Source organism: Pongo pygmaeus, chromosome 22 (genome assembly GCF_028885625.2).
Source record: "Pongo pygmaeus isolate AG05252 chromosome 22, NHGRI_mPonPyg2-v2.0_pri, whole genome shotgun sequence".
Lineage (NCBI taxonomy): Eukaryota > Metazoa > Chordata > Mammalia > Primates > Hominidae > Pongo > Pongo pygmaeus.
This window is the reverse complement of record NC_072395.2, coordinates 28,199,225-28,224,123: the sequence shown is the minus strand read 5'-3', so window position 1 is coordinate 28,224,123 and position 24,899 is coordinate 28,199,225. Positions and strand designations below refer to the sequence as shown.

At 36.7% G+C, this 24,899-nt stretch overlaps 1 protein-coding gene across 3 annotated transcripts in view; it reads right to left on the bottom strand.

The window, feature by feature from the left end:
* The window catches only part of USP25 (ubiquitin specific peptidase 25), a 153,789-nt gene that overhangs the window by 111,604 nt on the left and 17,286 nt on the right, over positions 1-24,899 (bottom strand). For 2 of the 3 annotated variants that reach the window (XM_063659641.1, XM_063659642.1), the window contains exons 2-3: positions 9,654-9,731; positions 6,491-6,635 (exon numbers count right to left, since the gene is read on the bottom strand). The gene's annotated coding sequence lies outside the window, so the exon portion shown is untranslated. Of the gene's footprint in view, positions 1-6,490; positions 6,636-9,653; positions 9,732-24,899 lie in introns of those variants that run through there. The other variant, XM_063659643.1, reaches the window with a different exon arrangement.

Genomic DNA, 24,899 nt, shown 5'->3' with positions numbered 1-24,899 from the left:
TTTAGAACAATATGACAATCCTGAAAGACAGCTGAATCCTGAAAGATTCCTCACATATGGTCCTCACATACAATCCTGAAAGATGCCCCACATATCAAATGCAATCCTGAAAGACACCTCACATACCAAATTCGCATGATTTTAAGACCAGTAAAAGAAAGTAAAATGTTATTTCAACAGACTGGTTAAACCCAATTTACTCTTTTTCTGGACTTAGTGGAATAATGATTTGTGTAAAACATGTAATGAATTATCAATTTATAATAAAAACTAGCGCTCAGATATTCTCACATGCTTACAAAAGAAACAGAGAATAAGTTTGGCTGTAAACAACTTCTAACTGGTAAAAGTCAGTTATAAAAAATTAGCCTTTGTAAAACTTCGGAATACCATTTGAGTAAAACTTATACACCAACTATCAAACATTTCTCTGCTAACTCCAAAATATATGCTAGTCATCAACTTATCAACGAACTAGACTTCAAACAAAATATATGCATTGTGCATAACTCATAATTCACTTTCCCATGAAAATATATTAAATAGGAACATGAATTATGTAAGTGAATCTTACTTGAACCTCAGGTTTCTAAGTAAGTTTCACAAAAGCCTAGTTGGCCCATAATCTAGCTGAACTATTATATATGTAAATATTTTGAATTCAGAAGAAAAAAGAGTCTTCCATTGTTTTCCTTATCTACACAGGCTAAACCAAGAGGAAACACTTTAAAAAAAAACAAAAATAAGCCAAGTTTATGTTTACTGTCAGCAAAGATTTCTAAGTAAGGGAGTGCAAGAGCAGAAAAAAACTGGGTAGTGAAGAGTTTGAGAAGCGTTGCAATAAGAGTATGTAGCAGGGCAGGAGTAACTGAAGGCAAAAGTCTACATACAAAAACTCACAGATCTGCAAACCAAATGGTTGTTTTGGGAGACTGACAGAACAGCTATTAAAAGAAAAAAACAAAACAATACCCTGGACCACCAGAAGAATGGAAATACCCTTAAGAAAGAAAGGCAAATATGAACATCAGGATGTGCAGCAAGAGATCAGAAACGAGAATACTGCCATTCCTACCCTCGCTCATTCAGCTTCAACAAGGCTGTGTCCTCACTATTCATCTCGAGGGCCAACACACTGCTGCATCAGGCCCTGGCCTGGCATGAACAACTTTCAGAGAGCCAAAAGTTCATGCTCACACTTCGCTCAGGTATCTGTACAAATATGAGCTCTTCCACACTACCTAAAATCACATCCTATGCCCAGCCGACAAGCACACCCCCATCACTTGTTTGTCTATGTCCAGGTCTACTGTTCTTCAAATATGAGCTCTTCCACACTACCTAAAATCACATATTATCCTATGCCCAGCCCACAAGCACACCCCCATCACTTCTTTGTCCATGTCCAGGTCTACTGTTCTTCATGAACTACTTATTACTATCTGATACTGTTTGTTTACTGTGTACTGTCTTTCCTCTATGTAAACTAAGGCTCTGTATGTTTTCTTAATGGTCTATAAAAGTACTTGCTACATATTAGACAATAAATATTTGTTAAAGAAATACGGAATAGAGATAAAAACTGGTGAGTCATCTTCATAATGGCACTAATTAGAAGATGAGAACATATCTTTTATATGTTCAAAATTTTTTCAAGTGAAAGGGCAGACAGCATAGTAACGTAACATGTTGCAAGAATCTTAAAAGCCAGAAGACATAAACAATATAAATTGTTTCCCACTCCACTCTCCCATTCTCCCTTGCTCTCAGCTTCCTTCAGATGTTCCTACTTTTCCAATATTCTCACTGTTAAACTCAGATTCTCTAACACAGTGCTGTAAATTAGAACTTTCGGTGATGATGGAAATGTAGCATTATCTGCACTGATCTGGTAGCCAACAGAATTACACATTTAAAGTGCAGCTGAGAAACTGAATTTCAATATTATTTCATTTTAATTGCCATGTGTGACTAGTGGTAACTATATTGAACAGCTCAGCTTTAAATGGTCTAGTTCTGTTTTTAATAATAGCTGCTAAAATCACAGTGGTAGCAGTGGTAAGTAAGGAAAATGAGTAGTAAGGGAGTCATTCCAGAGTTTTGTCATTAATTCTACTATGTTTTTGAATTTTTATTGTGAAAAAAAGTAAAATTAATCTCCCATGTTAGTCAACAAAAGTACAAAGACCATGGCTATCATTCTAACGCAAAACTAAAGAAAATTCATCAAGTTATACAAGTCATTCTACAGTTCATATCTAATAAAATGCATCTAATCAATTTGAAGCACCTAATTGCACCTATCAGTTGGAACTAATTTTCACACCATTTAGCATCTCAGTTTTTAGGCTTCATCTTGACTTTCTGTGAGTCATCAAAAATCGTTTTACATATTAGAAATTCCTAGGGAAAAAGTGAAGTTACTTGGGCAATGGGAAAAGTATCAGTGTTCAATTAATAATATCCTAAACTGTTTAGCGTAAGTGAATTATCCTAAGAATAAAAGCACTAGAATTGGATCTATTTATCACAGTTTAAATCACTATTACCGTGGCCAAGCAAGATAGCCATAGCTAGAATTCTAGGATAGAACCTCAAGGGTTTTCTCCCTTTCTATGTCATCTTTTCAAATTCAAGGTGTTTTAGAAAAAAAAAAAAAAACACGGCTTATAAATTTTTGAAGAATCTTACCACCTAACACTCATTTCAAGTCTTATACCAATTTCTCTAAAACTTAAGTCAATATGTGGCATTACTTTCTGTGTTAAAATTATCTACCCGAATCCCTCTTATCTTTTGATCGCTCAATTGTAGCACACCTTGTTCTGGAGAGCATATACTGTTTTTCTCCTGTTTTAAAAATGTTCAAAAGAATTTAATGGTCACGAAATAAAAAGTATTACTATTAGATTTCAAACTGGGCAAAAGCCCTGTATGGTCATGTCTATGACAGAGTTTGCCATGACATAAAAACTTGGCAGAATCTCTCCTCTGACTATTAATCACACCTATAATGCTCAGTACCTGGCATTGTGTCCTGGTCTCATTTTCATTTGTGTTTTTGACAGCAAAACTCCAAAACAATTTTATTCTCAATTTATGCCAGGGACAAGAGGCACTCATTTGACAATCCATAATATTTGATCTGGACAGGAGGTCCAAATAATAAAAAAAGTTACCTAGAATGTTTGCTAATTATAGTACAAATGATTTGGGCTTTTTCTCAGAATTCAACAGAATTACAGTATGGAATGTAATCAAGTAAAGACATCAGGTGTAGGACTTCTGAACTCTTTTTTATGCAGAGCACAAGATTTCTTTGATATGTCTCCTTTTTCTCTCAAAAGTGAAAGGTAAAAAATACACCAAAAAGGCATATAATTGTCCTACTAACTATTGAAAATATACTTACTTCTTCAATATTAAAGGAAGGTCACAAATTGTTTTTCAAATCCAGTGACATAATACAGTTTAGCCTCTGACACACCAGGTATGCATAAACAAAAATTTCTCCGTATGCCCCAAATATAACTTCCATGTGATATTAGTTTAAAAACTATATTTTTCTAGTCAGCAAAAAAAAAAAGTTTATTCCTTCTAAAAGAAATAGTCCATTGTAAACAGTGATATTCCAGCTAACATCAACAAAGAGGTATATGTATCTGGTATTAGAGATTTTTATTTCAGAAGACAGACGTTTTGTCAGCACTGCAACCAAGTGTATCACTTAAAGTTAGCATGACTTTGTTTCTGCTTTAGCCCTGGTTTTAAGAGATTTTATACCTAAAAAAGAAGAATGGAAAAAAAACTGAAAATAAAAATCCCTGCCATATTTGAAAGAATTAAGTGAAACTGTGGTCAACCTTTAAATAACAATGTATTTCACACAAAATGGAGAAAGTGCTCAAAAAGGGTTTTTATATCTACAACAATCCCTTGAAAACTCACACTCTCATCTATTCTTCTACATTCCTACAGCAGTTAGGTAGATTTGTTTAAATAGAGGCCTGCATTTGAATATATATCCATTTGTAATTATTTTGTCTTTCCTTCCCACGTTTTACCACATCTTCCAAGAATTAAAAATACACGACTTCATTTCTTCTCAACAGTAACTGCACGGTCACTTAAAGAGTATTTTTTTAATACCTGATGAAATGCATGACATCTCCCCACTTTCTCAGTTTTAAACCATGTAACGCTGTATTATGACACTACTGGCAGGAATGTTTAAAGGAAAAGTATTACTGTTACTCCATCAGTTAATTTTTTTTCTGGTTTGATACTATCATAGTAAAATCACCACATTAAACTCCTACAACTGTTTGCTGTCAATAATCTCAAACCAACTTCATGGACACACTATCTCAATTGGCATCCTGATTAGAGGGAAAGCACTTGATACATATTATGTATTATGTGTTTTATGGATAAAGAAACCACAACAGCAAGCAATTTACTCAATATGACAATCAGTTGAGATGACATAAGAAACTTCATTTCTCTACATTATTTCAAGTGGAAAATAAAATTACTTCGTGAATATTTTTCAAGAGATCCACAATCACACAAAAAAAGTTTTAATTATTAGCAAATGAGACACATGCCTCCTGAAGTTAGGCTGCCTTCTCCCTAAGGGAACCTATTCAAATTTTTTTTTTGTCCTCCATAATATTTTCACTATTCCCTATCTAAAATCTTAAACAGGTGTAACCATTTGCCTTATGCAGTATTTTCTCACTTTGCACAACAAATATCTTCTTTTGTGCAGGACACATATAATCCTAATTTTCCCCTTTTCTATAAATATACTATGTCATGTCACCAAGTGCACCATCTATATTAAGAGTTCACAACTAACAACAATGATCTCTGTTTAGTCAATTTCCTGCTTGCTTCACTTAAACCAGGAACATTTTAGTCAAAATTATCCTTTTCCCTTTTATCACCCATCTAGTTTCTTTTTCCCCTCGAGTCTTGGAACTTTGAAATATCCAAAATATTATTAAGTACTCATTTTTCTGATCTTTATACCACTTCTCTATCAACTTTTTGCAACAAGCTTCTCAACTTCATTCCCTTTCATTGGTTTTGAAAGAGCTTTACTGCACATATTATCAAAAATAACTCAGTGAACATTTTTTGAGCACCAATAATGTTCAAGCAAATAATTTCAAAATAACAGAGTACTCATTAAGACAGAAGCATGCTCTGGATGCTGGAGAAGCACTTGGTCCTAGCTAGAGGCCAGGAAAAACATTCTCCAGCAAGCAGCTCTTTAGCTAAGTCTTTCAAGACCAGAACAAATTAGGCTAGGGAGGAAAAGGCCAGAGTGCATTCAAACAGAAGGAACAGCACATGTAAAGACAGAGAAATTAAATACCACTGAGTACATGAGAACTTCAAGCCATTCTGTATTATCACAGTGTTGAATGACAGGAGGAAAACAGTGGAAAATGAGGCTAGAAATGTGGATGGGGGCCAAGTCACAGTTTGCCTTGAACTTAAATGTTAAGTAAACAGGTCTATCTTATATATGCTACAAAAATTCTCCCATCACCTATTAACTAAGTGAGACAGGAGTATTCTAGTTTTCTCTGACATAAGATCATCTGTGTAGCAAAAATACTAAGATTATCCTGAAAACTAAAAATTAAAATATTTTATCAATAAACATTAACAAACATCTACATAAACGAACTCTTTTCTGGTTGCTTCCTAAATTTGAGAATGTCTATAAACAAAATAAGAAATTCTCTCCAAATATATGTTAATAATCAAACTTTGCAAATCCATAAGGCATAAAAGTAACTATTTTTATGTAGTACAATTATTAAACTGTAATGAGATATGAAGGTAACTGAACATAGTTTGAAAAACTGTGTGCTACATAAGTATAAAGTATTCATATTATGAAGAGAAACTTAAGTCCCACATAGAATCTTCCACATGTACGTATTTGTGTGTATCTCCAAAACACTTTTTCCAAGTTTTCTTTTCTTTTTTTCTTTTGGATGAAAGGCAATTTCATTACACAATAATAAACTTCTTTGCCAAAGCTTTATTTGGAAGCAGGGGGAAAGGGAAGGGAAATTTTATTAAATGGTAAACCTATCAGTAATTAGAAATAATACTTTAACCTCAAAAGAAATACTAAAGCCTCTACCAGTACTTAAAATCTACAAAATAACTGTGCCCATTAAAAATTCTAGTTCTTCCTTTTATGAATATATCTGCAGCTATTCCATATTTCAAAACAATAAATACTATATGAAATGCTCTATGAAAAACTACATAACTTACATAAAATCTTTTCCTTATAGTCTGAAAAAGATAATGTATGTTCCTTTCAACTACACTAAAAAGAACCAAGGTTAATAGAGTTCTCTTTTGGTTCTTTACCTCTGCTTAAGCAACATTAATATATTACACCAAGAAAAGTTTTTCAGTATGTTTCTATTAAAATAATAAGAAAAGAAAGAAAACTTACTTGTGTCTGCTTGGCTTCCCACACTGATGTATCTATCATTGCCAGGAAGTGCTGTTTGGTAGTAAGTTGTCTCCTCCTGCTGAGGGGTCTTAGCATTCTTCGCAGTAAGGAAAGCCACTGCTAATTCCAAGTTTCCATTACTATCCTTCAAATATCAAGAAAGGAGTATCAAGTGTTTTGAAATAATTTTATACATCAAAAAAGTTATACAATATTCTCCATAACTAATACTCTAGAACAGAATTGCTTTAAATTTGCAATTAATCTATATGTGATTCTAATTTTATAGTGTAAATGCATCATAAAGTATACTACATCAATAGTAATACCTTTTTTACTAATTAAAACTACTGATACAATGTAAAAATCCATCTCTAATTTCTTAGTCTTCATTACTTTGCTATCTGCTTAATAAAAGTGAATCACAAACTTATACTTTTGAACAAATAAACTAAAAAATGTCTTCTGGAACTTGCCATACGAAAGAGTACAAAATGGGTATTAAAATTAGTACTTCTACAAACAAGGACAATAAAAGATATTCCTTTTAATCTGGGTGCTGGATACGTACTTAGGGGCAAACTTAAGCAAAATGTCAAGGACTCATGGGAAGAAAATGGCAAAATGTACCGAAGGGCTTGATAATATGGAAATATGGAAAGACACATAGAACTCTAGACTGAAATACTCAATACTATCAAGATGACAATCCTGCTCAAATTAAATAGATACATTTCGCATAGTTCTCATCAAAAGCATAGCTGAATAAAATTATTCTAAAGTTCATTTAGAAGAAAGCAGATGCCAGAATAAGAATTTTTAAAACAGCAAAATGAGAAGAGACTTGCCCAGTTTCATCTTTATATTCTCTGCACAACTGACAACAAGTAAAACACTAGCTCTAAAACAGTTAACCGCAACAACGTAGGAAACCCAGATATTCATAACGAAGCTATCTTTGTAACAGAAAACCAAACATGAAAGGCTCTGTAGGTTCCCTAAGAACTTCGACATGCACATCGGTGTAATAAGAAGCCAGTGGAGTGTTTTGGAAAGGAATGACATAGTATGACTTACATTTTAAAAAGTTTACTCCATGTATTAAGAATAGACTACAGGAGAGAAAGGGCAGAAGACAGCATCCAATATTATTGCTATCTTATGAAATGTGGGACATGACAAAAGTAGGATCAGGATGATTCCAAAATTTAAGGACCGAGCAGCTGGCAGAATAAAGTCCCCAAGACCTACCCCAATTACAATTCTAACAGTCAGTGACGAAAGGAGTAAGGGTGCAGTTTCAAAAGCACCACCACTTTCAAAAATGCTATCTGTCATGATCATTAGACGATTCCTAAGTGACTCATCCAAAATGTAAGATACACTATTGTTAAATAAGTAATCTAACAATAAAATAAATCGCAATAATGATGGCTAACATTTATTGAGCACTTACTATATGCCAAGAAATGTGCTAAGTGTTTTTCATATATTACCTCATATAATAATTTAAAACAACACAGCAGGAATTTACACAAATTGAAGTTCATTTACTTTTTAGAGCTAAAAATATGTTCTCAAATTAAAAGTACTGAAATTAATCAATGACATTACAGTGCCCAAAAGTAGACTTCTCGTCAGTATTTACAATGGGCAACAATTAAGCTTTAAATACACTCTTTTCTCCTAGCTACTGGTAACTGAAACAAAAATTTTGGAAAATTAAAAATACCTATGCTCGCACAACCTATATCAAAGGAAATGTGGATAAGACTTCATTCGAGCTATGTATTTTCTAAGTTAAAAAAAAAAAAAAAGCGAATTCTCCAAATTTACCCTGGCAAGGTGACAGGCTATGGTCTCACACTCAGTAATACATAATGAAAAAGGCAGTTTCTGAAAACAAACATGGAATTTAGTAATGATATTTATCAGAATAAAAAGGGACTAGCAATTATCTAAAAGTCATAATCATAAAAATTGAGGTATAGCACTTCTGCTTCCTCTCCAAATACTTACAGTGGCTTCATATACCCCGCATTAATGCTCTAAACACTACTATTTCATGATTTTGCTGATGGGGGAATAAGGTGAAGCAAAGCTTCTAGTAAAAGAAGCATAAATTAAGTGTGGCACCTGGGATCAGGCTGCCTTGGTTTCTATTCCAAGCTTCTCCACATACAGGCTGTGTGATCTTGGGCAAGTTACTTTAACCTCTCTGTTGCTCATTTTTTCATAAGGGGGATGAAACTAATACTTATCTCATAGAGTTATTTATTATTAGGATGAGCTAGCCCACATAAAGTACTTAAAATACTGCCTGGTAGTACTAAATGTTTAATCAGTAGTACTTATAGTTATAATGACTTTTATTATAATCATCTAATAGATTATTTCTAAAAACAAAGAAAGAACTCTAGGCTTGAAATCAAGTTCCAAAGGATTGGAGCCGTGTATATGACTGCACTGGCAAAAATGCTATATTGTTTTTAGCCTATAGCAGTAATATGCAAATAAGCTTAAAATACTGTACAGTTCTGGTTCTTAAATAGCTTTCATTCACTCTTTTTCAATGTGAGTATCCATATGATATGACTCATTTGGATGTCAGTGTGAAAATTAAGGTCCAACTAAGATATGACCAAAATGATACATTTTAGTTGTTGCCTACACTGAAGAGTTTGAAATTGAATGTTTAACTTAGGGTGTAATTAGCTGAATGGGTGCAAATTTATATCTCTGCTTCTCAGGAGAAGAAAAATGTAAGTTTTCAGCCTTCTATTAATTTTCTACTTTTCCCTTCTCTTACACCTCATCCTCTAATACACCCCACCTTGAACCCTCATTTAAACTCTGAAATCACAGCTCGTAAGTAAAACCATCCATTAGAATTAGGATTCACATCCCACTATTTTGCACAAAAAGCATTTCATATATAGAAAGAGATTATCTATCACTCTAAGGTATCATGGACATCAGACTGCTGAAAGCTAACATCCTCAAAACTGCAGTGTGTAAACTGAGGATTTTACTTTACAAAGTCCATTCCTGTATCTCTAAAACTACCACATGGTATAACCAAAAAAAAATCAACTATCAAATATAATACACACTAGAGATGAGCGTATACCACAAACTGTGTATCATAAAACAAAGGCCATACCTTCAAGGCTTGCTGTAGTATCTGGGTGTCATTAATCCCCGTAATTTCTCTCAGTTGATTCAAAAACGTCTGCTGGTGCTAGAGGGAGGAAAAACCCAAAATCATTATATTCTCAACTCTGAAAATATACTAGGAAAAGAAAACAGATGACCTTTGGTTTTCCAAAACAAACAAAAAACAGAATAAAGTAAACTAGAGTAAAAAAGGAAAAAGAACTTGAGAAAGGCCAAACAACTTCATTTTTTTAGAAAGAATGAATCATGCTGTGGAGAACCCTTATTTCATTCTCATGTTTCGAAAAGGTAACTTCTCTACATTACTCCCCAATAAGTCTTACTGAATTAGCAGTTTCTGTCCTTTTCTTCACCCCCTCATTTATGCCACCTAACAAGAAAAGGAGCCTTATCCATGATGGTTAAGCACAAGGAGAGAACACCTTTGGAAAAGACATGCTTTCGGCAAGACATAACTCGGTGGGTAATTATACCACGGAGATCTTCAGATCTACTTTAAAAAGAAGATCATTTCACTGTCCAATCTGTCATAAAAGATTCTAAATTGAATAGATCATTTGCCCCCATTTGTTTCAGTTCTTTATATGCTATTGGCCTATAAAATTGATTGCATCGTACTGGAGGGGAAAAGAGGTAGAGAGAGAGGATTTCACTATCAAACTCTCCCCTGATGGCCCTTAAATAAAAACCAACTTCCTCCTTACATCTCTGTATTTCTTGAAGTTCCCAACACTATAGAACAGTACCATGAAATAAAAAATCACAATGGATATGATAGGAAAAGCAAACCTAGTCAACAGAATACAATCTATTGAAATCTTTTTTAAAAAGATGTTTCACATTTATCTCAGCAATTATTAAGTCAGAAATCTTCAATGGATGCTAAAACTACTGAATGAAAGTTTGATCAGGAACAGAATATTTACATCATTTTAAATTATCTTCCACAAATTATAAAGGGAGAAAGAATAACTTTATTGTGTTAACAGTGGTGAACCCGTACAGGCCTACAGCAAGCTCACTTCCTGCTTCCTCAGAAGAAAGAATTTGACCAAGGAGCATAAGGCAGAGAGAGACACCAAGGCAAGTTTTTAGAGCAGGAGTGAAAGTTTATTAAAAAGCTTTAGAGCAGGAATGAAAGGAAGTAAAGTACACTTGGAAGGGGGCCAAGCAGGCAACTTGAAAGATCAAGTGAACAGCTGACCTTTGACTTGGGGTTTTATACACTGGCATGCTTCCAGGGTTTGCATTTCTTCTCCCCTGATTCTTCCTATAGGGTGGCTGTCCACAGGTGCAGTGGCCTGCCAGCACTGGGGAGGGGCCGCACGCACAGTGTGTTTACTGAAATTGTGCACGTGCTCACTTAAGGCGTTTTTCCCTTACCAGTTGGGTGTTCCTAAACGAAGATCATATGTCAGTTAAACTCCACCGTTTTGCCTCTTAGTGCATATATGCTTGAGCCCATTCACTCAAATCCTGGGATCTTATCAGGCAGCTGCTGATCACCAGTTTCAGGTGTTTCTATCTAGTGGGAGACTGCCTTTCCCTGGCACCGGCTGTGACCAATTATTATTTCAGAGAGATGGTTAATAACAGCCTGACCACCGCCTCACGGTTGCCTGACATTCCTGGGGGGAGGCCCCCTTCTGCCCTGCTCATGTCTGACTAGCTACCTACTGCAACAACAGTGTAAACCCTGACAGTCACTGCCTTAACCAAGAGATCAAAGTTAGTATTAACAATAATGGGATAAAATGGCAGTGCGTGCCTCCTGACACGCTATAATCTGTGAGATAGCCCTGCCGAAAATGCACAACCTAAATCTAATCTTGAGAAAGCATCACACAAACCCAAACTGAAGGACGCTGTGAAAAATAATTATTCTATCATCTTCAAAAATGTCTATGCCATGAAAAACAGGTGAAGTCTCCACCCTAAAGGAGACTAAAGCAGCATGTGAGCCAAAGGGGGAGCTGACTGCATCCCATACCAAATGTTATGCAGGATATTGTTGAGACAACCGGAGAAATATAAATATGCACAGCTTAGTAATGACATTTCATTAATATTAAATTCTTGAATTTGATAACTCCAGTATAGTAAGAGAGTATCTTTTTTATTAGGAAATATATCCTGAAGAATTTAAGTGGTAAAGGGGCATGATGCCTGCAACTTACTATCAAATGGTTTGGGGAGAAAAAAAGTTATGGAAGTTCTGTGTACTAAGTCTTGCAACTTTAAATTTGAAATTTCAAAATAAAAAGTTTTAAAATGTTCTGCATTCAGCTTTGTTGACATCAAATTGTAAAATGTGCATTTCAAAACATGCTTGACAATTTATGTATAAAATATATATTTTCAGAAGTCTAAAAAGTCCTAAACAAATTACATGAAAGGTTTAAGAGATATTGCAACCCAAATATCTTTTACAGAAATCATATGTATTAGATAGAAACTATATTCAGCTACATGTAACAGATTCCCAACTAAACAGCAGCTTCAATACTCTGGAGTGTCTTTCTTTTCTAACTTAGAAGACACAATGGGCAGTCCAGACCTAGTAAGGACACCCAACATCAAGTTTTTATGTGGAACATGCATCAGAATGTCTGTCACTGCATGGTCTCCTCCTCCATCATCCTGTCCAAGTTCTAGGTAGGATAAAGAGAAGGGCAAAGGACAAAAGGTGTCTCTCAAATGAATGAGACTTCTTTAACAAGGCCCACCTACAAACTTCCACTTATAAAAGCCTCACAAAGCACAACACAGTTGCATGGCCACTCATAGCTGCAAAGGAGATAGGGAAATGAATTTTTTGGGTGGGCAAAGGCTGCTGTGAAAATGAAATCAGGGTTCTGCTATCAAAAAGAAAAGAATGTTCATTGGATAGGCATTGGCAGTGTCTGCCATGCCACCAAAGAATTTCACTTCCATAAAAATGTTTTTACAGAGCTGAGATAACCAAGCTATCTAACAATAAAATACATAATAAAGTACACAGTCATATAAAATGCCAGGAAGTATCAAAATGTATGAATAAAAAAGAACTGCCAAATTTACAGAGCCGAATTGAGAAAAATAAAATTATCTTTAAATCTATCAGTTTTTATACCATAAACCAAAAATAAAATCTGAAGCTTCAAGGCACTCTAAAATTTAACCTGAAAGACTGGTTCAGGCCATGACTGGAAGTGGGGGGGTAGACATGCCTCAGTATGCCTCTCCAGCATTAACATAAACACAGACCTTAAGTCTGGTAAGAAACATTATCAGTCTACTCTCTCTAAAGCCTGCAACTTGGAGGCTTCATTTGCATGATAAAACCTAGGTCTCCACAACCCCTTATCTTAACCCAGACATTCCTTTCTATTGATAATAACTCAACCAATTGCCAATCAGAATATGTTCAAATCTACGGTTGACCTGGAAGCCACCCTGTGACCAGACCTTGAGTTGTCCCTCCCTTCCAGATTGAACCAATGTGAATCTTACATGAATTGACTGATATATTACGTCTCCTTAAAATGTATAAAAGCAAGCTGTACCCCAACCACCTTGGACACATGTTGTCAGGACATCCTGAGGCTGTGTCACGGGCATGTACTTAACCCTGGCAAAATAAACTTTCTAAATTGATTGAGACTTGCCTTAAGATACTTTCTGGTTTATACTACTTTCATTTAGAAAATTACCAATAAATAGCAATGAAATCATGACTAAGCCATGCGATACCCAACATTATGAATTAAAGGCATAAAAGTTTTACAGAAATTATCTTTATTCAATTCAATGTCTTCATTTAGTTAATATAAAATCCTTTATAATTTTTATAAGTCTGTAATCTCACTGCTACCAGCACTCCAAATCTGATTTCATATATAAAGTATTATTTTCCTCAACTGAAAATTATTCAATCATGGCTCAGAGAAAAATTACTGAGCACCCAAGGAAATCAATCATTTGTACAAGTGTTGATGGCCATTAATTATAAAAATTAAAAAATGGCTGTGTCCCCACCCAAATTTCACATTGAGTTGTAGCTCCCATAATCCTCATGTGTCATGGGAGGGACCTGGTAGAAGGTAATTGAATCATGGGGGTGGGTTTTTCCCATGCTGTTCTTGTGATGGTGAGTAAGTGTTATGAGATCTGATGGTTTTGTAAAGGAAAGTTCCCCTGCACATGCTCTCTTGCCTGCCACCATGTAAGATGCACCATTGCTTCTCCTTTCCCTTCTGCCATGATTGTCAGGCTTCTGACAATGTGGAACTGTGAGTCTATTAAACATCTTTTTCTTTATAAATTACCCAGTCTCAGGTATGTCTTTATTAGCAGCATGAGAACAGACTAATACACTGGGTAATTCATAAAGGAAAGAAGTTTAACAGAATCATGGTTCCACATGGCTGGGAAGGCCTCACAATCATGGCTGAAGGTGAAGGAGGGGCAAAGGCATATCTTACATGGTGGCAGGCAAGAGAGCATCTTCAGGGGAACTGCTCTTTATAAAATCATCAGATCTTGTAACACTTATTCACTATCATGAGAACAGGATGGGGGAAACTGCCCCCATGATTCAATTATTTCCACCTGGCCCCTCCCACGACACATGGGGATTATGGGAACTACAATTCAAGATGAGATTTGGTTGGGGACACAAAGCCTAACCATATCACTCAGTCTCAGGTATGTCCTTATAGCAGCGTGAGAACAGACTAATACAAACGCATGTCCTTCCATTAAGAAAGTAGTTCTCAAACTTTAATGTACAGAAGGATGACTCCATGAGTTTGTTAATAATGAAGATGTCCAGGCCTCATCCCCAGAGATTGATTCCAGAGGGTCTGGGTTAAGGTCTAGGGATCTGCATTTTAATAAGCACTTCAAATGATTTTGATGCAGATCAACTTAGAAGCAGAGTCTCAGTTAAACATACAACTATTTATTTTTAAGTGAAAAATATATAATCTATACAGAAGTTTTCCTTACAAAATCATATTATGCTAAAGCAGAATACAAAATAGTACATACACAAATAACCACAAAGTAAAATACAAACACGAATATAAATCCCAGAAAAGATTACACTGCCTATGCTAGCCTCCCAATTCTCCCATCCCTGTATCTATACTCTGCCACTTTTACTTCCTCACACATGATGTATTTCCTTTTGTCACGGATGATGGGATTTGACCAATGGCATGTTAGCAGCCAGCATGCAAGCAGACATGAAACTACCTGCATCGCTAGACTTGTCCAGTTGAACTTCTGCAACCTGCTTAAGAAGAACATGACTTGGTAGCCCACTTGCCTAAGAAAAATGAGGTACATGTGAAAAAAGTCAACCCAGACAACCAGCAAATCTGTGAGTGTGAGTGACAATATTTTGGTATGCCACTGGGTTTTGAGCTGGTTTCTTATGGTGGTTTGATAAAGTGCAATAAGAATACTGTGAGTATATTATGGAGAACAGCAAGGTCTTTGAAACTGTTATTTTGCTGTTTTATTATAAATTCAAACAAATATCCTAGAAAAAAATCAGGTGTATCTCTAGCATAGTTCATGTTTTCACAAATCTTGACTGAAAATGAAACAATGAAAGGAACTGGTGATCAGGGAGAAGGCCAGGTGGAAAAGAAAAAAAAAATGGTGAAAGAATTTTCTTAGCTAAACCTAGGTAGAGAGAAATGGGAAGAGGTGAGCAATGAGAAAAATTCTAAGTTTAAGTTAGAGAAGCCAACTCATTTGCAAAGTTTTTTTCCCTTTGTTACTGGCATCTTCCAGTTGTGTTTTTCCTGTATTTGAAACCCTGAACCTTCATTTCCTGCAATTATGTGGGGGTTTTGTTGCCATTTCTGTTGTGATTAAGACCCTAGTCTGTTTTTCAAGGTTTGTACCTTCCCACTTATGAAACTTCTGATCTGTGATACGCCCTGATCCTCAACTGGAAATGTCCTAAATATGGTCGTCTCCTTGACCAGCAATTCCAAATCCAAGGTGGTTCCCATCCAATCCACTTCCATATCTAGAGCTCTTTTTCTGGGCTCTGAGATGCTCCTTGTATGGATTTTTTTTCTCTAGTTAAGTATAGGGAGGTGGGTTCAACCTCTTCCCACTGCTAAACCAAAAGGGCAAGATGCAATGTCCAAAGAGATTCAGTTACTTGCAAACACCACAAAAATTAATAAGCAAAGAAGTCAAGATTACCTACAAGTCTTCAGATTCCTTCCTGTTATTTTTACTGCACAATAACATCCTTAAGTGTCTACTATGTGCAAAATACAGTACTATGCACTTCAGGTATAAGGAAATATTGGTAATTTCAATATAAACTAAAAATCTGAGAGTTCCATAGAAATTCTTTCCCTTCTCAGGTGACCCCACTTAATGCTAGGTCTTTTTAAAATCTGTTTCAGTAAAGAGGGCATATTTAACATCAGTATAACTTTTTGAGGATGCAAAAAAAGGGATCACTGGCCCAAGACAAGGAAAGAAAATATGAATTTATTATACTCTTGCTGTGTATCAATGTTGAGGTTACGAAAACAATGCCCCAAAGTATGGCATTCTGGCTTGCTGAGTGCTCTGAACAAAAGCAATTGAAAGGACTCAGAAGCAAGGTCTCTCTCCAACATTCTCCTGCCTCCCCGTTTTCACTTCCGAAGCACAGGGAGAGATTTTCTCTGAAGTTCCCTTATCTGACTGAGGGATGTTCATCCAGAAGGAATGAAATTGTCTTGGATAATTCCCTGGAATCTATACAAACTAGAGAAGATTAACTCCTATAGCAGGAGAGAAAACTAAAAATTGCCATGCCCCTGGGCATACCATACCCAGACAGACTTTTCACCTATTCTTTTGACTATTCTTCTAAGGGCTATTTGTTACCTCAGAGACTTTATATAACAAAGACAACTTTTGTTTGCAGTACAGTTCTGCCCCTCACCTTCCCAAAATATTGCCACCATCTCTCCCAGAGCCCAGAAGAATTTTGTTCCAGGTCATCGTCTGCTCTTCAGGCACACTCATCTCCCCTTGAAATCATTTACTCTTCCTCTAAAATTGCCTGCATCCTCCACTCCTCCCTTTATGAAGAGGGGATTTAGGCTTCAATCATCTGGCCCTTTTTAGAGCCTCATTTTTTTTTGTAGCTCCCACCCATGCTTGCATGTCAATAAATTTGTATGCACTTTCTCTTGCTAATCTATTTACTGCCAGTTTATTTCAGCACTCAATTAATCAAACTTTCAGAGTGAAGGTTTAAACTTCCCTATACCAGACTGTTTCCAACGTTTCCAATATATACTCTCATTTAATACACACATACACACACACCCTCTAGAAAGTTACTCTCATTTTATAGCTAACAGAGACTTCAAGACATTAGTAAGTGCAGAGACAGGGTTGAAACTAGGTCTTTCAAATTCCATGTCCTTGCCATATTTTCTCAACTCTAGGATATCTAACAGTGGAGATTAAAGATTCAATAAAAAATGGAAACTCAGTGCAAAAATCCACTATTATGTTGATGTAAAATACTTATAAAATGGTAAAAGAAAACTAAAGCACCACTGACGACAAAGGAGAAAAAAAGTTTGTGTTAAGCAGTGGGTGACTCATTAAGTCAGTCCTTGGCTCCTTCAGCTAAATTTCCAAATATAAATGAAACTTGGTTCAGGAAAAGAAAGTCAAAGGTTTCCATCCTTCGGGATAGGTGTAAGGCAGGGGGAGCAACTCTTAGAATGACCTCTAAAAAAACCTTCCAAATTTTCTAAGAATAGAGGAAAAAAAAAAAAAAACCTGATAGAAACTCCAAAGGCATTCTTAAACTTCAGAATCACATGCACTGCTAAGCAAGGCATTTCAAAGTTACCTGTCGATGACAGGATTAATTCATTATACTGTCTTTAAAGTGAGTAATCACACACACATCTGATTTTGCAAAAAACCTCTGCATCTACCTGATAACACTACACTGCTCTAGCTCATGTTCTCTTACCATAAGAAACCTCTAATACTTACTGTCCAAGAATTTCAAGTACATAACACATCCTTCATGTTTGTGAGTCCAAACCAGTCTCTAAATAGCTAGAAAGCAAAGAAGAAAAAAACCTCGAGTCATGTTTTTCTTGTTAATCTGTAAGCCGGATCTTTCATTTCCCTCAAATGTAATATTCTATGACTTGTCTGAGGAATTTTCCCATAGTATAGTCCTTCTCACAGCTTAAAGGACCTCTGCATGCTAGAGTCCCTACCTCTGTCCCCAGCATTACCTTGCTTTGCTTTCCCCCTGGCATTCCTCTTCCCTCTCCTTCATTCAGGGTCTACAAAACACCATTCTCCTTCATAATGCAAAGGTCTCTGCACATGTAGGTGCCTTCTGTGAGACTCACCACAAATTATAATAATACACTATGGTTAATCACAAGGTAAATCCAAAGACGACAAGAACTCTTAAACCTCAGAAGCACGTGCACTAAAGCACTGCTAGGCACCAAATGATAATCATTTCAAAGTTATCAATGAGAGCATAATTCGTTCATCACTGTACTCCTGGTACATACATATAATGCCCGGCACATGGTAAGCAATCAACATTGACTGAATAAATGAATACAGCAGAGCCTGCAGATGTGAGCTGGAACAAGCCATATCACACAAGACAAGCTTATCCACAGAAAAGAGGCACTAACTCATTATTGGAGATGGGAATGCTGGGGCTCAGGACACACCACCCCCAAATAAGACTGCAGGAACTAGAATATGCCACCCAAAAATATACTTCTTTGGCATATTTTGAGGTAGTTATTTTGAGAAACTGCGGACACAAGAGTAACCTTGAAAAACTGTCCTTTTGTGAAAAAAAAATCCATTTTTAAAGGAAATCGACATTAGAAAAAGTATCTGTATCAGCAAGAGGGCTGCAACAACTTTTATTACTTGAGCGACTTTTTATCTACACAAGACACCCTTTATTCACCATAGATTTCCTCCCCACCCTCTCATAACTTGTGTTGCCACCCCTCCCAGAAGCCCCAAACCCCTATCACTTTTTGTAGCTCTGGATGCTACATAAGCTTCAATCATTGACCCTTCTTCAAGTCTCTTATTTTGTGGGACTCCTGTAAGTACCTATGTAATTCAAATGGGTTTTCTCCTGTTAATCTGCCTCTTGTCAATTTAATTTCTAGTCCAGTGAAAGAACCTAGAAAGGTAAAGAGAAGCCATTTTTTTTTCCTCTCATACAGGAACAAGAAGCATACATATATCAGGCCAACTAATAAGCAAATTTTCTAATTCTTCTAAATTGAAGAATTCTTCTAAATGACATAAGTCAGGCCCACTTACTAAGCGAACTTTCTACACTCCTACATTCCATCTAGAATTTCCTAGTTCTGGTCCTGTCAATCTCACTTGAAGGTTTGTATAAAATATATAATATTACTGAAATTCCCTATTGCAAATAATCTATATAACAGTCCCATGAATGTGTAAGCAGACAAGGAGGGTCCCCGGGGACTACAGGAATTTAATCAACTTGAGTAACTGGCCTGTTTACAACCTCCTACCTTGCCACCTGTTTTTTCCCAAACCCTGTGAGGAATGAGCTCACTTAGTTGGAGCCAGCTCCTGACAGACCCTGGCAACATGCAGATGAACCCAAGTGAACTTTCCTCATTATCATGCTAAAGTCAGCACCCTGGGGGGAACCATAGCTTCATTACCATAACACGTGACCTACCTGCTGGCATGGTGACTCACTGCATCTGCACCACTGGGACCCTTCCTCTACATGTGACGTCACACCCTCTCCCCTCTCCATCACCCCATAAAACCTCCCTGTCACTTTCCCTAGAGGCGACAATGCTCTAAAGAATACTCCGAGTATTCCCCTTATTTGTGACAAGTAGTAAAACTCCTACTGACCAAAACCTGCATTCTCTTGAAGAGTTGTTTATTACTCACCAGGCAACTAACCCTGGTTTTCAAGTTTTTGGGGGATAACAAATGGTTCAGGTATGCTGCATATCCTACTGTCACAGATTGAAGCTTTACTCAATCTTTTTGGATTAACAGCACTTTAGCATTAAAATAAATTATTCATATATCTCTATGGGCACATAAATCTGAAGGTATACCCTTTCCATTAAAGCTTAAAAATGCCAAGAATTCTAAATTTTAAGTCTCTTCCTACTTTTTATAGAATTCCAGAGCTAAAACATTACGCATTCATGTAATCCAGAAAAAGGAAATGAGATACTTTATGAGAAAAACTAGCAAAGAACAATGGATATAGTTAGTTCTAGATAAATGATGGTTTCCACCCTCCCTTGCCGCAGAGTCCTTTTTCCTACCTGTTACCCAACCTTTCAACCATATCTGCATCATGTTTATGACCCTTAAGAGTATTCCCCATCTGGGCCAGGCACAGTGGCTCACGCCTGTAATCCCAGCACTTTGGGAGGCCAAGATGGGTGGATCACAAGGTCAGGAGTTCGAGACCAGCCTGACCAATATGGGGAAACCCTGTCTCTACTAAAAATACAAAAATTAGCCAGGCATGGTGGCAGGCGCCTGTAGTCCCAGCTACTCAAGAGGCTAAGGCAGGAGAATCGCTTGAACCCGGGAGGTGGAGGTTGCAGTGAGTTGAGATCGCGCCACTGCACTCCAGCCTGGGCGACAGCAACTCCATTTCAAAAAAAAAAGGGTGCAGTGGCTCACGCCTGTAATCCCAACACTTTGTGAGGCCGAGGCAGGCAGATTACCTGAGGTCAGGAGTTCGAGACCATCCTGACCAACATGGTGAAACCCCATCTCTATCAAAAATACAAAATTAGCCACGCGTGGTGGCGCAGGCCTGTAATCTCTGTAATCGGGAGGCTGAGGCAGGAGAATAGCTTGAACCCAGAAGGCAGAGGTTGCAGTGAGCTGAGATTGCACCATTGTACTCCAACCTGCACAAGAGCAAATCTCAGTCTCAAAAAAAAATTTTTTTAATTAAAATGTAAAAGAGTATTCCCCATCCCTATTAATTAGTAGATAAATACATCATGAGTAGAAACTCTAAATGTATTTCTCCCAAAAAATATTGTTACTCAGCACCATAAGCTAAGTTCACACAGAGTTAAATACATTTCTAAATAAGAACACAACACCAGGAAACATGGTTTCTATGGGAACATGTATTTTCAGTTCCAAAAACCCAACTTGCAAAATCTTTTGGAACACAGTCTGTTTTTAAATTAGAGTGCCTACATTCTGGAAAACAAGTAGGTAAACAAAACTTTTATGAATCAAATCATATCCTTGAATCACTATGTCTGCAGTTTAAATAAAATATGTATTTAACTTGTTGTTGATGCTAATAATCAGATTCCTATTATAGCTCTCTTGTCCAATTAAATCTTTATGCATCTCTAGGTTCTGTACTTGTTTGCCTAATTAGCTTATAATCCAAAAATAAACTCCCTTATACTAATAAAACAAAATAAACATGCTCTAAGTAGAACTCTGAAACTGGAATACTATATAATTCCTAGCAGTTATATTTTTCACAATTCCTTAAAGCAAATACAGTTTTTGGTCACGCTAATTACTTATATAATATGTCCTGTGGTCTCTTGGAAACTCCATTCATCTAGATACAATAAAGCACATACTCTACACCACTTCAAAAGAGCTACTGACAGGAATGTCCCAAGCTACAGCACTTCTGCAAACTGCTCTGCCATCCAGTGGGCTCCATTCACAACCTCTCCAACAAGAAATGAATCTCTCAGAATCTTGGGGCTTCTAAAGGGCCTCTCCCAAATTCATTTCTTACTTTAGAGTTCTCTTTACCCTTTAGCAGCCAATCATCTGTTCCTAGTCAATACTTCTTTATACCAAATCTCCTTTGTTCTACTTTTTGTCCTTTCTTTGTCCTCACTGGACCCTGATACAAATTCCTTGAAAACAATTTTTGTATACTAACAGTGTATTAATAATATAATTCTATAGTTTTAAGAGAAAAAAAGGGCCAGGCGCAGTGGCCGATGCCTGTAATCCAAGCACTTTGGGAGGCAGAGGCGGAGGCAGGTGGATCACAAGGTCAGGAGATTGAGACCATCCTGGCTAACACGGTGAAACCCCATCTCTACTAAAAATACAAAAAATTAGCCAGATGTGGTGGCAGGCGCCTGTAGTCCCAGCTACTGGGGAGGCTGAGGTAGGAGAATGGTGTGAACCTGGGAGGTGGAGCTTGCAGTGAGTCGTGATCACGCCACGGCACTCCAGCCTGGAAGACAGAGCAAGACTCTATCTCAAAAAAAAAAAAAAAAAAAGAATTAGGGGAAAAAGTTAACCATATACGCTGAGCATTATCATAGAACTACTATTTACTGAACACTTATTAAAAGGATATAAGGGGCCGGGCACAATGGTTCATGCCTGTAATCCCAGCACTTTGGGAGCCTTACGCGGGTGGATCACCTGAGGTCAGGAGATCGAGACCAGCCTGATCAATATGGTGAAACCCCATCCCTACTAAAAATACAAAAATTAGCCGGGCGTGGTGGCATGCACCTGTAGTCCAGCCTACTCAGGAGGCTGACAAAAGAATTGCTTGAACCAGGGAGACGGAGGTTGCAGTGAGCCGAGATTGTGGCACTTCACTCCTACACTCCAGCCTGGGCAACAGAGTGAGACTCTGTCTCAAGGAAAAAAAAAAAAAAATACATATATACATACATACACACACACACACACACACACACACACACACACACACACAGAGCACTGGAGATTTCATTAAGGTATAATTGATTAAATCATTGGCCATGGGTGACTGAGCTCAATCTGCAGCCCCTCTTCCCTCCCCGGATGCTAGACTGGGGTTGAAAGTTCTCGCCCTCTAACTACAGTGGTAAAGAGTACCCACCCTGAAGCAGAAGCTACACAGCCTCTCCTCCCCCAACACCCAGACCCACGCCACTCATCTGATTAGCACTGACTAGAGAGTAAATTCCAAAGGCTTTAGGGGCTCCATGCCAGGAACAAGGGAAAAAGACCAAATATTTATTATTATATCACACTCAGCCAAATAAAACCATGTGTAGATAACAGAAGGCACTAAATCATTTAAGATCTGTCCTTGCTCATAGACTTCTCTTTACTTGGAATAACACTTCGACCTGCCTACAAATCTTCAACAGTTTATTTCAGCTATTACCTCCTTTATAAGATCTTTCCTAGTCTTCCTAGATCCTCTTAGTTCTACCTGCAAATATTTTAACTTTCAACATTATCTGTGCACCTCTGGCTCTAGCTACTACCAATTTAAAAGCTTTTTGTATGTTATTTCTCAATCTGCTTAAAACAAAGAATACACAAATGAACGGTCATGATACTGAGTGATGACTAAGCAGAAATGTACACATGCAATTGAAAACCTAAAACTGGAATTTATGTGAAGATGTAACATTACACTTATTTTCAATACACATACTTGATAGTAATGAACATATATGACTCGGAAAATATATAATCTCTCAAAGATAAAGCTTGCAAAGAAATCAGAAAATCAAAGACAAACCTTGGAAAATTCCCACAGATAAGCAGAAACACATACTAGCAATAAAGCAATACTCAGAATACAATTATTACTTCAGTATAAGAATACTATTTCACAATGTCTACAAAAGCAGTTATCACGCTGCATAGTATGTCACTCTCTTGATGGCCCAGGCACTAAAATATGTACACAAGGCAAAGTACTCACAAGTTCTGATAAATATTTATTTGGCACTAACTTAAAGGTAAACTATAATTGTTACCTCTTATTCACAGCAAGTGTATCTTACTCTACACTAAATCACACAACCTGTTCAGTTCAACATGGAAATATCGGCATTTACTGAGCCGATATTTAAGAAAAAAAAATTAAAAAAAAAAAAACCACTTAGGAGCATATCTGTTACAGTTTTACAATAAAAAGACAAAAATACCACTCACTCTACAATAATGGTTATTAATTAGGTATCAAGTCAGAAATGTAGTATGGTTGACAACAGAAATAAAATTTACTCCCAAAAGCTTAACATATTACAATATCCTGAAATACATATACTGATTTCCTTAGTTGAAGCCACAAATGCCAAATTAGCTTCTGCAAAACGCTGCCATCTGTCAAATTAAGCTAACCTTGTTATTCTGAATTTCTCCAGTTTTGTAGTTTTGTTTACCTTTAAGTTACTAGTTGGTTTTTTATCTTATTACGTAAGAGATACCCAACAGAACATTATAAATGTATGCCTAGTTTATATTTAAACAAGTTTCAGTAAAACCAAAATAAAAATATTTTAATTTTGCTGAGCACAGTGGCTCATGCCTGTAATGCCAATGCTTTGGAAGGCCAAAGTGAAAGGCTTGCGTAACACCAGGAATTCAAGACCAGCCTGGGAAACAGAGCGAGACCCCATCTCTACAAAAAAAAAAAAAAAAAAAACAACTAAAAAATAGCTGGGTGGATGATACACACCTGTAGTCCCAGCTACTTGGGAGGCTGAGGAGGGAGGATAGTGTGGGCCCCGGAGTTTGAGGCTGAAGCAAGCTATGACTATGCCACTGCACTCCAGCCTGGGCAACAAAGCAAGACTCTGTCTCAAAAATGTATTTTTTAATTCAAGGGCGAGAGTTCCTGACACCTGTTTTTCTTTAAAATGGTCCCAAATGAAGAATTCAAAAAGTATACATACTGTTGTCAGGTAGAGTATTAATGGGAAGGAGGAACTGTTCAATAAAGTCGCTGGTTCTCCAGAGGGGAAAAATAAATTCTGACATCTACTCAAACATGCAAAAATCAAACCCAAGTGGTATGAAACTTAAACCCTGAATGAAGACAAATTAAGAAAACACTTAGAGGGCAATAAATGAGACTATCTTTGTGAAACAGGACATGGAAGTTCAAATATTAAAGGAAGCTAATTATATATGAAACTAAATTAAAAATAAAAATGTCTATTCATGAAAGAACACAGAATAAAAAGACATCGTGAAAACAGAAAATATTTGCAAAACATATACAGTAGTTTCCCCTTATCTCTTGTTTCACTTTTTGAAGTTTCAGTTACCAATGGTCAAGTGTAGTCCAAAAATATGAAAAGTTCCGGAAACGATGTTTTAAATTGTGCACTATTCTGACTGAGTGCTGTGCATAATGAAATTTCACTCCATGCCACCCACATGAATCTTC